Source organism: Dromiciops gliroides, chromosome 1, assembly GCF_019393635.1.
Source record: "Dromiciops gliroides isolate mDroGli1 chromosome 1, mDroGli1.pri, whole genome shotgun sequence".
Taxonomy (NCBI): domain Eukaryota; kingdom Metazoa; phylum Chordata; class Mammalia; order Microbiotheria; family Microbiotheriidae; genus Dromiciops; species Dromiciops gliroides.
Genome location: NC_057861.1, coordinates 583,910,774 through 583,922,277, shown reverse-complemented (window position 1 = coordinate 583,922,277; position 11,504 = coordinate 583,910,774). Strand labels below are relative to the sequence as shown.

The window sequence follows — 11,504 nt, the reverse complement described above, 5'->3', positions numbered from 1 at the left end:
GGCCTGGTGTGGAAATGTGTTGCAGCCTAAAACTAGATACTAAGATGGTGACAATAACTCACATCTGAATAGTTCTTTAAAGATTTTCAAAAACCATTTCCTCACAAAAACCCTGTGAAGTAACGTAATGTAAGTGTGACCCCCATTTTATGGAAGAAAAGACATTTTCAGAGAGGCGAGGTGCTTTGCCCATGGTCGCACAGCTAGAAGAGTGGGCTAGAATTCAAGTCACTTCTAACTCTAAGTCTAAACCTTTCTTTACTCTGCCATATTGGTTCTCTACTTTACCAGTCAAACTATACTATAACCTTTATCTAAAACACATTTAAGATATTTGAAAAACACATTATTTTATCTGTAAAACAAGCCCAGTACAAATGGGGCCTTACTTCAAGAAAATACATCCAACTTTATAAAACAGATAAAATAGAAACAATTTACATTCATAAAGGATTTTTCATATCTCAAATCATTGTAGTCTTTACCAAAATAAAAATTAATTGTGGCAATCTCAAACGATCTAATTTACACACAACTTTTCAGAAGAACAGTTATTGTCTACAGTGAGGAGTCCCTGGTTTGGTGGGGACATCACAAGACCTGGGTTCAAGGCTCCTCTCTTAAACTTATGGTGTGACTAAGGGAAAGTTGCTTAATCGGAATCTCAGTTTCCTCATCTATAAAATGAGAATAACATCTGTACTACCTACTCCACAGGATCTCTGTAAGGAAAAATGCTTTGTAAATCATGAAATATGCTAGGTTGTTATTATTATTATTGTTGTTGTTGTTGTTGTTGTTGTTGTAGACTGGCAGAAAAACCAACCCTACTGAAGTAGTACTGCATCCTAGAGAGAGAAGAAGCAGCCACTCTGACTACCACCTTTCTTCTCACTGTAGTGAAGGAAGCCCCAGGACCCTGAGCCCAGGTTTGAGAAGAGTAGTGACCCCACTCCCCTACCCCCAACCACAGGAACTGCTTCCAGACAAACCTTTAAAGTCATCACTGAGAAGATGCAACTCTTGTGGTATAAGGGGTTTGCCATTTTTGCCCCCACCAACACTAACCACTAATGAGTGGGTAAGCCCAAGAACTTTAGAAATAGAAGTATCTTCCATACCACTGGCCCTGGTTCTAGTCCAGCCCCTGAAGCATTTTTGCTTCCCTAACACCAAGCGGATGTTTGGTACATAAAAGGTAGGTAAAAAATGTTTATTAATTGATTAATGTAGGTTAGTTTTTAAAATGATACCCTTTGATCTTTGTTCTCTAAGGTGTGCATACCTGACCTAAGTGTCAGGACACTTTATTAAAGAAGACTGCTGCAAACCCAGAATCAATGCCAGTGCATCCCAATATCCCACGGTATGGAGTTTTGGGAAGCAGAGTTATTAGAGAGAGGATTTGGGATTGCAGAAGGTAGAGTAACACTGGGACTAAAACAACAATTTACAATAGTGTAGAGGCAGCTAAGTGGAATAGTGAATAGAGCATCAGGAATACTTGAGTTCAAATTTGGCCTCAGACACTTACTAGCTCTGTGACCCTGGGCAAGTCACTTCACCCTGTTTGCCTCAGTTTCCTCATCTGTGAAATGAGTTGGAGAAGGAAATGGCAAGCCTCTCCAGTATCTTTGCCAAGAAAACCTCAAATGGGGTCACAAAGAGTCACATACAACAGAAAAGGCCAGAAACAATGATAGGAGTACTCTGGGGGTGGAAGGTGGAGGAAAGGGGAAGGGGAGGGAGAAGGGTACTATTTGTTCCCATGTTGTCCTCAGAAGGGAGTAACTGCTAACAGCCAGGCTAGGCTATTCCTATTCTCTGGCCCTGAGGGAAATTATCTCTCTATTATTAGATGAAACCTGAGGAATTTCAATTCAATAATTATCTACTCCCTCAAATCCTGCTCATCATAGAGGGTATCCTGTATCCAGGACTGCTTTTACTCTGGATATAAGGAAAGGTGATTGGGGGCTTTATCCTTAGGTCCCAACCTAAGGGACAAACCCAACCATCAGTGAAATTCAGAGGTTGGAAAAGATGAGCTTTCAGGTTGAGGTTAGTAGGTGCTAATACTTTATTATTCTATGAAAACAGTTTGCCTTCTAGGCTCTGAATACATCACAATGGAGGATATTTTAGTGGCCAGACTTTGGGTCTCCACCAGGGCTCTGCTACAGTTAAAATCCAGAATTAATAAAACCTGGACATAAACCTTGCCTTTTCTCCTAAGAGGCTGCTTTCAAAAGATGCCGAATCTAGTGGAAGTTTTTTTGCCTGGGGTCAACCATTAGCTCTGAAACACTAAAATAATCACAGCTTCCCTGTGGGAAAATTGGAACACTAATGCATTGTTGGTGGAGCTGTGAACTGATCCAACCATTCTGGAGAGCAATTTGGAATTATGCCCAAAGGGCGATAAAGCTGTGCATACCCTTTGACCCAGCAATACCACTTTTGGGTCTTTTTCCCAAAGAGATCATGGAAGGGGGAAAGGGACCCACATGTACAAAAATATTTATAGCTGCTTTTTATGTGGTGGCAAAGAATTGAAAGTTGAGGGGGTGCCCAACCATTGGGGAACGGCTGGAAAAATTGTGGTATATGAATACAATGGAATACTATTGTGCTATAAAAAACGATGAGCAGGAGGAGTTCAGAGAAACCTGGAGGGTCTTGCGTGGGCTGATGATGAGTGAGATGAGCAGAACTAGAAGAACATTGTACACAGTAACATCAACATTGAGTGTTGATCTACTGTGATGGACTATTTTCTTCTCACCAATGCAATGACACAGAAGAGTTCCAGGGAACTCGTGATGGAAGAGGATCTCCAAATCCAGGGGGAAAAAAAAAAAAGAACTGCGGAGTATAGATGCTGAATGAACCATACTATTTCTTTTGTTTTTGATGCTGTTGTTTTTTTCTATTTTGAGGTTTTCCATCATAGCTCTGATTTTTTTCTCTTATAACATGACTAATGCAGAAATAGGATTAATGTTATTATGTGTATATATATATATAAAACCTATATCAGATTACCTGCTGTTTAGGGGAGGGGGAAGGGAGGGGAGGGAGGGAGAAAAATCTGAAATTGTAAAGCTTGTATAAACAAAGGTTGAGAACTATCTTTACATGTAACGGGAAAAAATGCTTTATTAATTAAAAAAAAATAATCACGGCTTCCATCTCTAAAACCAAAGGTAGGAAGAAGGGGAGGAAACATGTTGACAACATCATTCTGAAGTCAGCATTTATGCATTTAAAAAGTTGTCAGCAAAGAAAATGCTTTGCTGGAGGCACTGTGGAGTCTGGTAGTTGTGTGGGTCTTTCTGCAGAGTAGTTAGTGAAGAGTAGTGTCTCGATTAAAATGACAGCCTTAAATAAGGGATATTGATTTTTAACTAAGGTTCACTAGAGGCCCCAATACAGCACTAACTCTTCCTTATTTAAGTAGAGCATCTCTGTCCTCTGTATGAAATTCTCATCCCTCACCACACTTGTTAGCCACAGCTGTGCTGCTATTATGCATCAGTGAGACTTAAAAATGACAGTGTCATTTTGTGGCTTGCTTTGCTGATACAAATCAGGCCACCAAAAAAGAGCTTCTTATCACAGTTGTGTGCCAGGCTGATCCCTGAGGCTTCTTAGTTCAGTATTTTCTTAAAAACAGCTTTGTAGCCCAAGCACCTTAGGAGGAGATCAACTGATTAACAAGGTCAAATGGTGTAAAGTCACAAACATTGGTTTCATTTTAATTTTAGCTCTGTATCTTGTGGTTCTGATAGCACAGCACTCTGCTTCATGAAAAGGAATTAGATACTGATAGTAGCACAGTCCCCAGAAGGAGTGTTTGGGCCTCAACCTCTGATTAGAGCCAGCACTGCCCCCACTGGATGGTGAGGAGGCATGGGAGGGAAGGGGAAAGCAGACACTAAGTATGCTTGCTATATAAAGGTCCCAGAGAGTAATTGTCCATCCTATCTCAGCACCTTCCCAGTGCAAGTGCCAATGCAGCTAAAAAACAGTCCTTCTGGCTCAGGCTTGATCTTGCAATTATGCAGGTATGTGGTTCCCCGACTGAACACCTGGTTTGAAGGCCAGCTAATAGGCTCCACCTGAAAACATCCCTCCATTTAAGCCAGAAGATGCCACCACTCATAGGGTCACAGCACCTTCTGAAAACTCACAATTCCTCCATTTTATTAAACAAGAACACTAAGGCTTAGAGGTATGGTATGACTTCTTTAAGGTGACACACGTTAATCAAAAAGCCAAGGTTAGAACCCACAGTTTATGATTCCTAATTCAAGACTCCTTTCACATCCTCCTCTCCTTTGTGTTAAGCATTGATTTCCCCAAATATGCAAATAATTGGGATGCATAATACTTTAAGTCCCAAATTCTAGTGTATGAATGTTTACCTGATCATTTTTCCCCTAAGAGAAGAAGCTAGAGTAAGGTGAAAATACCAAGTGCTTTATGAGAGGGAGTAATGAAAGGGTTGTGGGAAATAGCACAAAAGAAGGTTTTAGCAGGGGTTGGGGATGGAGGATGCCTAGTGAATAGTTGTGCCAAAGGATTGCTCTCTGGCTGGTTTCACCTCTAAGTTGAAATCCCAGTTTATTTATTCTTTCTATTTGTATCGCTAGAACCTAGCACAGTGTCTGGTATATAGTAGGGCTATTGATAAATAAGTTCCTACTTCAAAAACAGATTCTAGAGGATCCAGACAGATGGTAAAATCCAACCACATTTAACAGGTAAAGATAATTCTTGGCTTGTTGGTTTTGGCGATTGTCTTCTGAGCCAAAAACTGGTTGTGAAAAAAAAATCTTTATTTCTAATATAACTTCTTGGATGTGTCTCCTAAATGCCAAGAGTTTGCCAACTGCTGCACTTTCTCCTAGACCCTTGAATCCGTTGGAGCTGCAGTATTGAACTATATTGTCTGGCACACTGTAGGCCTTAATAAGTGTTTATTGATTGGTTGGAGATGCCCAGGGATGTCTCTTACTTCTTTGGGGGTACATCTTGCACTTGGCCTCCCATTCTCCTTGGCATTTCTCACAGAAACTTAAGGTAGTTTCTGGAAGTGTCCCTGGCATCAGGGGTCCCCAGGAGACTGTTAATATATCACTCTTCTATGTCCTTCTCTCCTCTCTTACCACAGGTAGAATGAATCAAGCTACAGCAATCAATTCTTTCTTCCTATCTGGTCAGTGCTCAAGTCTGTAAGCATTCTTGCATTACTTGGCTCTGCATCCATTTTAGAAACCTATTCAGTTTCATTGATCTTTTTCTCCTCCTTGCAACCACCAGGGTCCCACAGTGTCGATGTCTGTCTGAGTGGCAACTGCAGAGAGCACTTGATGGTAATTGCTCTTTTTAATAAGCTTTGGGTCCTTACCTCCTGTCATTGGCATGTGTGTGAAATTGATCCAAATGATCAGAATTGTCTGACAGTGAAACTACTCCTCAAGAAAAGAAGTTTGCTTTCCATTTCACTTATGAACTGGGATTTGAGAGGCAGTCAATTTTCCATTCAACAGAAGACAGTTTCCTTAGCTTACAGGGCTACTGTTTATCATGTGGACTCATTATTTCCTTCAATGGAATATGATCTTTGTTCTGTAGAGAAGCTTTACACAAAGCCCCACAACTTCCATCATTTGATTCAAGCTCCCTACTCCCAATTCCACATGTTTGTAAACACTTCTTGTAAATCAAACAATCTGGCAAGTGCAAGTCAAAAAGAAATCCTGAATTGAGTCTTTTTAGGGGGAAAAATTGACCTCATATAGGGATTAGCAGTAAATGGGAAGACTCTGGGATTGCAGATGTGGCATTCAAGCAAACAACAAAAATGCATTAATTGCTTATTATTAAGCATACTCGAAATGTATTAATTGCTTGGCACAGGTGTGCATGCGCACACTCACACAAAATGAAACCAATCCCTCTTCTCAAGGAGCTTATATTGTATTAGGGAAGCACACCATGTACTAGGTGGAATAAATACAAAACAAATATAAAGAAGCCAGGAAGGACACTAGCTCCTGGGGATGGGGATCAGGAAAGGTTTTGTGCTTGACAAACATGTATTAAGTGCTTACTATGTGCTAGATGCTGGGAATACATAGTCAAAAATGCAATAATCTTTACTTGCAAAGAACTAATATTCTATTGGGGAACAATATGCACCCAACCGGCAAATGGAAGGTTAGGAAAGACATTCCCCAAGAGATGGCACTTGAGTTGAACTTTGAAAGAAGCCAGAGATACCAAAAGGGGAGAGCCTGGAGATGGAAAGTCATGTGTGTGGGACAGCAAGTGAGCCTGTTTGGCTATAGAATAAGGTGTATGAAGAGGAGTCATGTGTAATCTACTAGGAAGGCAGGCTGGAGCCAGATGGCATAGGGCTTTAAATGCCCCCCAAAGGAATTTGTATTTTATTCTAGAGCCATTGGAGCTCTGTGACCTAGGGGGCACGGTGGATATGGTCAGTCGTGCTTTAGGGCATTGGTGTCCCATTCAAATAGAAATAGATCCCTGCCATGGCAAACTGATGTAGACAACCACAAATTAACATTATATTGCATTTTAATTTACTTTGATTTTATTCATTTTAATCTGGTTCTAGCTGCACTCAGGAGTTTTACATACTGCTGCCAGTTTGATACCTTTGCTGTAGGGATATCAATTTGACAGCTATAGGGAGGAATAACTGGGATAGAGAGAGGCTGGAGGCAGAGACCAATCAGGAGGCTGCTGCAATAATCCAGGGAAGAAGTGAGGAGGGTGTGGACTTGGGTTGTGACCACCTAAGTAGACAGACAGAAGCATTGAGATTCCATTGTTCCTTGGGCACAAGGGCACATCATCTTTGATACATCCTGTCCTATGAAAAATCAGAGCCCAGATGTGCAACTTGTAGGTTCCATGGTGGCTATAGTTTTGTGATGTGAGAGTTCAAATGCTCAGGGGCTCCCTATAGAGGAGGGCTTATTTTTGTCTGTTTGGGATCCAGTTCCTTTTCCTCAAGACAGAATTCTCCATTTTGACAGGGACATTGAAACTAATGGCTCAAAATTAGGTTGGGGATTAGCTGGAGATGTCACGTCACTCTATCCCAGGTCTATCAGGTACCATTTATGTGAATTTGGGCAAGTCACCATCTCTCCCTGAGCCTCAATTTCCTCATATGCAAAATGATGACTATAGACCATGATTTCTAAACTTCCTTCAGGCTCTAAATCCTGATATCCTATCTTGTTTTTCCTAGAACCGAATGCCAGAGAGAGTGGGGCTGGCCAAAGAACAGGATTTGGGCAGAAGGCCTGTTCACAGCTGGTCATTATATGAAGTGTGTTTTGGGGCTGGCCACAAAAGTCAAAACAAAACAAAACAAAACAAAACAAAACAAAAAACAACTGAGTTGGGTGTTCTGCTCAGGGCCTTTGATGCTGTTTTTCCTGTGAACCTAGTAATGCCCACCTCCCCAAGGCTAACCAGTAATCTTTTTAATAGTTTCTACAATGGTTTTTAAAAGAAAGTGTTATTCCACAAAGGGCTGTTGTCTTTGGAAATATTTCTCTTTAGTACCATTTTGGAGTTCCTTGGGTCATTTCATAAATTCACCAGAGGGAACAGAGCAATATTCTGCAGCCACCCATCAAAGGTTAATAGCCAGTGGGAAAGAAAACAGCAACATCGAAAAAGGAAAGAAATATTGGAGTTTCTTCATGGTCTTCCTGTTTAGAACAATCTGACACATGATTCATTCTAATCTGCCTCGATGAGTATTCTGAGGTTCAGAAGTTTAACACATGCTTGCCATCCATAACCTGCCGAGACTTTATACTGATTGTGTAGCTCTGTGACAACTAAAGTTACCATTGGCCTTGTAGCCTGTTCCAGTAGTTTATTAAAGACATTTGAAAGGATAACCTGCTTCAAAATCCTGCTGTTTTATTAAACAAACAGGGCTGTTGACCTGGGATGGGAATCATTATTCTTGTTTCTTCTGTGTTGCTGCTAAAAAAAAAAAAAAGACAGAGCTCCAATAAACTTCTGCAATTTGGCCATCTATTTCCTGGCATTCCACCAATAAAATGATAATTGATATTCATAATGATGATGACCATGAACCATGGCAAGGATCTTTAGGAGCTTCTGAATCACTGAAGGGAAATGAAATGATCTTTAGTCTATTTTAGTCTTGAGTGTATTTTATTGTACTCAAATTCTTTGCAAATTAGTAATCTACATAGAATATCTATGGTAACTCTATCATCAAGAAGATTTGAATAAAATCTGAACTCCTTAGCACACCATTTAGGGTCCTCCACAATCCTCCACAAACCTAATCTAAAATGTTTTTGTTGTTTTTGTTGTTGTTGTTTGTTTGTTTCCCATTAATCTTAGTATCTAAAGCCAGAGGTTGGGTTTTGTTTTGTTTTGTAGGGCAATGAGGGTTAAGTGACTTGCCTAGGGTCATACTGCTAGTAAATGTCAAGAGTCTGAGGCCAGATTTGAAATCAAGTCCTTCTGAATCCAGGGCCAGTGCTCTATCTACTGCACCACCTAGCTGCCCCCATAAAGCAGGAATTCTTAACCTAAGGTCCACAGACCCCACCAAGGGGACCATGGGTAGATTTCAGGAGCTCTATGAAATCGAATAGTAAAGAAAATAATCTCTATTTTCACTATCCTGTAACTGAAATTTACTATTTCCTTCAATTAGGAGGTTTTAAAAAAGCTATTCTGAGAAGTTCAGAGGCTTCACCAGACTGCTAAAAGGGTCTATGCCATAAAAAAGGTCAAAACTCCTGGTCCAAAGGAAATCATTCACTATTTTTTCAACAAGTGCCCCAATACCTTAAAGTCAACGTGCTATTCTTCTCAGCAATCCAAATCCAAAGACAAATACAATTCCAAGACAATTTCAAAAGACTTGTGATGGAAAATGCTATCTATTTTCACTTTCTTTTTCTCATGGTTTTCCCCTTTTGTTCTGTTTCTTCTTTCACAACATGACTAACATGGAAATATGTTTAGCATGATTGTACTATAGAATCTATATCAGATTGCTTGCCATCTTGGGGAGGGAAAAGGAAAGGGAGAAAAATCTGGAATCCAAAATCTTATAAAAAATGTTGAAAAATATCTTTATATGTAATTGGAAAAAATAAAAATAAAGCAAATGTGCTTTATTTCAAAATGAATGATTTATTTTAAATACACATAAGGACAAATGGTGAACAAATTACACAGGGAGAAAGGATGGAAGAAGAGAGAACTAGCAGACATACTTAGAGGATAAACTTGAAAACATCTGTTATGGCTGCTTTTTGCTTTTGTTTCACAGTCCCCACCTAATGTTCCCCCCACCAATTGAACACTTCTGTTTAATGAAGCCAACCAACCCAGAAACCCATCTTATATCTGACAACGTAGACCACATTCCATACCTGTAGTACCCATGACACTGAGATGAGAAAGTGTGTTTCTTTAGCAATTTGGGAAGATATAATTTCAGTCTAAGATAAAATACTGGTTGTATTTATGGCAGGGTAGTCCTAAATTCAAAGTCCAACCCTCAAAAACAACAACAACAACAACAAAACCCCAACAACAACAAGAAAAAAAGGGGCAGCTAAGTGGCACAGTAGATAAAGCACTGGTCCTAGATTCAGAAGGACCCGAGTTCAAATCTGACCTCAGACACTTGATACTTGCTGAGTTAGGACTGAATTTTTTGATCTTCCAACTCTCAAATGCAGTGTTCTTTCCACTATACCAGGTTGTCTCCTATGACAGCAAGGCACTATAGTCCATAGTCTGCTCCTCTCCTCCTCTCCAGCCTCCACTCCCATCACCCCCACCAGCATTCCTGAAATAACACTGATTTTGGTTAAGCAGAGGTTGCTAGTACACAGACAAAGAAGTTTCCTACTGAACAAAAATAGGGCTCAGCATATGAGCAAGAGGTTGGCAACTGGGGTGTCACCAAATCTCAGAGGCATTCTGATGAAGCAATGTTTGGTTTTCACAGAAAACAGTGATGGCCAGAATATTTTCCTGTGCAGTTCAAGAGATGACAAGAAGCCCATATTCTTTTTTTGCTAAGCTCATCAGTAAGGCATAAACAGTTGTCCTGGATACAGCCTGTGCTCACATACATAAACAAAGAAAGTAGCTAGTCTTCAAAAACAGCATTAGTGTAATAAGTCTGGGGGGGGGGGAATGCCCAGATGCTCTAGTGTTTAGTGCCACACAACCCTACATATAGACAACAACGGCTAGATGTACAGTGGAGAAGGTAAAATGCTGGGATTTCAGTACCAAAAGGTCAGCAGTTTAAAAGGTTCTCCTCACCACCTCATTGGCCCTGTCACGGTTGCTATTCTTTCCTAATTTCACACACATTTGGGTGAGAACCCCTGTTAAAATATGGTTAGATTCTAGGAGAGATAACACATTGAACAATTGCCAGCCATTAATTAATCTAATCATAATTTATGAAATTAGTTCTATCAGAAAGCAGGGCACTGAGATGTGTTTGATGGAAGTAGAGCAGAGGAGGAGGGAAAAAACAAGGAAAAGGGTACCTTTGCTGGCACAACCAAGGGGCAGTGCCAAAGTCATGCATTCTTGGAAAAAGGAAAAAAAAAACAAGAAGAAGAAGGGACGCAGAGGACAGGAACTTACAAGACACAGTTATCCTACTTCACCAATTTTGCCTAGCTCCAACCCCTGCATACCAATTTTAGAAAATTATATGTAATGCTTTATAGCTGTTTATCTCTAATGTGAATACGCATTCTTCTGAATGTACAAAGGGGCTAGATCTGGACACCCAGATTTCAACATATTAATTTTTACAGTAATACTGGTTTTGAGAATTATCTTCTAACACAGAAGAGGAAATGAAAGCTTTTAGAAACATATGGAAGAGCTAGGTGTTGAAGTGTATAAAGTACTGACTTAGCTTGGTGTCAAATCTGGCCTCAGATACTTACTAGCTTGTGAGACCCTGAGCAAGTCACTTAACCCTGTTTGCCTCAGTTTCCTCATCTGTAAAATGAACTAGAGCAGGAAATGGCAAACCATTACCATATCTCTGCCAAGAAAACCCCAAATGGGGTCATGAAGAGTTGGACAAGACTGAAAGACTGAATAAATGAGATGGGGACAGGATAAGAAATAGCAGACTGGCATTGAGAAAGAACTGTGCTGGCCTGATTGTTTTGGTTTTCAGTGAGGGATGGGATCAGAAATAGCAGACTGGCATTGTGAGAGATCTGTGCTGGCCTGGCTGGCCTGATTGTTTTGGTTTTCAGTTCCCTCTCCCCGAGTAAGAAAGAGCTGAATTATGTAAACCTCTGGAGGGATAAGGATGTGGTTAGAGCCTCCAGAGCATCTTGATATCTATTCCAGGATAAGGCCCAGCCCAAAGATAGAGCCTCTGAGGCATTGTGACATTTGTAAGACAAAAT

General features: G+C 40.3%; 1 protein-coding gene across 1 annotated transcript in view; it reads right to left on the bottom strand.

Annotated features, from left to right (window-relative positions):
• Positions 1–11,504, bottom strand: part of SNX29 (sorting nexin 29) — a 673,154-nt gene that overhangs the window by 8,158 nt on the left and 653,492 nt on the right. The window lies entirely within an intron of this gene.